Genomic DNA, 3,456 nt, shown 5'->3' on the forward strand with positions numbered 1-3,456 from the left:
TGTGGCCCTCTTTTGGAGAAGCTAGCTTGACGTTGGCACCCCATTGTCCTCAATGTCGATGTGCACGTCCGAGAAACGACAGCGCCAGCTGCTCAGCGTGTACAGCGCAGCAAGCATTCTTTTATTCATTTGTTTCTGAGTGTATAAAGCCACGCGCTGTATTTGAGAACTAAATATTTCCAACATATGGACGATACTATAGCTCACGTGTAAGTGGGGCACCATTGTAATTTCTGCGTGCATCTAAGTTCATAACCGATAGAAAGCTACGCATACACAGAAAGCGTTATGCTTAAACGCATGGGGAGCCGAGCACGACGTATAAATAGGTGTTCGGGCTAGATTAAAGGGCCCTGGTTCCCAAAAATAAAACAAGTAACGACGTTTCTCATGTTGCTTGGGTTCGGGTTGAATGGACGCAAGGTGTTCGGCGCAATTATGTGAAGCAGCTGTAAACTACATGCTTTACAGCTATTTGCGTACAAAATGACGGCACAATGCGAGTCAATCAATCTGTCAGTGTATTGTGCTTTTTTTCTCTTTGAGGAAGATTACGATTGTGCCGTCCGGAATCCCTTTCCAAGTTCGCGCGTCAATTTGTGCAAAACGTAAATATTTTTACCAGTGGTAGTTTTAATAATTGTAGTCAATGCAGGAGCCTACTGCATTATAGGAAGTTTCTATGTCACACAGTCCACAGAAAAATAATTTAGAGAATGGAGCAAAGTCTCTCTTCCACAGAAGTGGCTTCTGTTTGTTTTGAGTTGACCCTGTTCTTGCGATGTTGGATGGAATCCATGCTACAAATGTCTCATAAAACAAGCAGATAAGCTGATGTATTCAACGACGCGCCGGGTGCAATCCACCAAGTGCATCAGTCACGAAGTGCTGCATGAGCCTGTGTTTGACTGTCGAGAGCATATAATGCGCCCTGTAAATGCTGGCGAAGCTGTTATGAGAAGACGCAGAATTAAATAAAACAGGGTGCGAGATACGGTTATAAGACATATGATGTTCGATCGTCAGACTCTGTGATAAACGAACTGAGTAGATTGTATGATTGTATTTTACGCCATGTTCTATCTTCAGTTTGAAAGAGCTTGGCTAACGTTAACTGGAACGCAAGGTATAGCATGCTTTCTGTTCCTGTGTAGCACCCAATATTCACTTTGGCAGTGTGTTCCCCATAAAGAATCTCTGTGTACATGCGGCATGTTCCTTGGAGTACTCGTATTCAATACGTCATTAAGAATGCTAACCGCATGCTAGCATTAGCAGCGTACGTGACAGCCTTTAGATATATGGCTTCGTTGCATTGTGACGGTCTTTCCCATCTGCTATCCACTTGGTTCGTCGCGATCGAGCAGCACGGGGCACACTACTCATCTATCCATTGGTTTTGTAGCACGTATTGAGCAACAGAAAGCTGTATCGGGAGGTTTTAGTGTCGCTCTACAATTTTCTCATTAACGCTTTTTATGTAATTATAATATTCGTGAAATGCATAAGTTATTTAAGGCTACGTATCTAGTTAGGTGGAACGAAAAAAATGATGTTGGTATTTCCAAGCGATGGCAAACAACCTTACATTGGTTCCGTCCAGCTACGTGGCATTTGCATATTTTTAAACTCTGGCTAAAGTTAGCTGGGACACCCTGTATATCTCCTTAAGCTAGACAGCTACAATTATATATTTGAAACTAACTTTCATTCTACTCTGTTGTTCTTCGTAAGGCGTTGCTAACTTTCGACTTGTGGCCGGTATTTCTTGCCTTTCACAAATATGTTATATTTCCTTTCTTGACTTCCCGTTACGCTATTGCAAAGTTGCGCCAACAAACATTGTGCTGAAAACACAAGCGCCACTCCCTACTTTACTGCAGCTTTCCTTAATTTGTGCGAAAACTTATGCACATATGGCACAACCTCGAACCAACGCCTCTTCGGCAGGCCACCTAGAACGTCTTCTGCGGGCTGTTCGCGCAGTTGATTAAGCAGCGTCTTTGCGACCGCTTGAGGCGTTCCGTAGGCGTTATCCAAAGGGCTGAATACCTCTATTTCATCTTTTTGATGAATTTTCATGCAAGGTTTGCGCTAGAGGCAAGCATGCATGTACACAAGAGGCCCTTTATCATCCGGGATTCACTACAAGAGGAGCATTGGACGTAACCACGTAACCTGGTGGAGTATATCCATATAGACAAGATCATAGAGCCCACTTAGTTATTATTTCCAGTAGATAAAGTGAGTACATGTTTTACATACTAGTGTATGAGGATGTTATTGTGCACAAGACAAAATAGCCTCGACTATTATTTTCCCTTAAATAAGTTAACGGTAACTCTACAAGATTTTGGACGCCTTTATATGCTTTAGCTACACTGAAGTGGCAAGATTTGTGGACCGTGTCCACAGAAAAGCGCAGGCACTTCACCATGGCCTATGCGTGAAACGTCCCAAAGATAGGTGGGAACTTAAGTTATTCGCTCAAGAACTGTAGTGTATCATACTCAATTGTTCGTGGTCCACTTTCAATTCGTCGAAATTAAGCATTTCCATTGTTAGTATAGTCCACAAACTTTCGTTCCCCACTGTACGTGTCAAGAGACCATTACTCAACTGCAGTACGCTGTATTGCCTTTATCAAAGTAAAGTAACTAAGAGATTTAGATGGGCTAGTTCATTGCTGGCTTCATGAAACATGGTTAAATCGGCGCCTGTAAGGACGGGACAAATAAAGCATACACGGAGGACAATCGCCGAACTTCAACTGAGCTTTACTGCGGAAAAAATACTCGGGCAGCAGTTGCTATGCAGAAACATTGTAAAAAAAAGCTTTCTCTGTCCCATCCTTACACGCGCCTATTTAACCATGTTTCATGAAGCCAGCAACCAACTAGCCCGTCCAGCTCTCTTAATTGCTATTCTTTCTGGTAGATTGGGCCCTGTACTTCCTCTCCAGTTGTGTGTTAATCGTTTGGATTCCTTTGTTAGTCTCATCCAGGCTACTACTTGTCACTGTTGCGATTGCGCCGATAATGTGCAGAGTGGCCCGGGTTTTTTTCCAGTGTTTCTGCGCAGCAACTGCGGCCCATCTGTTTTTTTTTTTTCTGCAGTAAAGCTCAGTTGAAGTTAGGCAATAGTCCTCCTTACATTCTTTCTTTGACCCGTCTTTCCACGCGCCGATTTAACCATCTTTCATCAATTCAGGTATAGTAGTGCGTCATGAAGAATAAATATTCATGTTTTGATTGAGCGCACACGGAGGGGCAGCGAAAAGAAGAAGGGGGCGGGATAGGGATGGCGAGAGAGAAAGAACACAAAATAAGCTACAGAGAGGAAAGGTACTGCCATGAAGTTTACTGGCCTCAGGTCTTAAATGATGTCAGCACGCCATGCTTCCACACACTGAAAACGGTGCAGCTAATTACGACTGTATAACACACTCAATAATAT

This window comes from Dermacentor andersoni, chromosome 3, assembly GCF_023375885.2.
Source record: "Dermacentor andersoni chromosome 3, qqDerAnde1_hic_scaffold, whole genome shotgun sequence".
Classification (NCBI taxonomy): Eukaryota; Metazoa; Arthropoda; class Arachnida; order Ixodida; family Ixodidae; genus Dermacentor; species Dermacentor andersoni.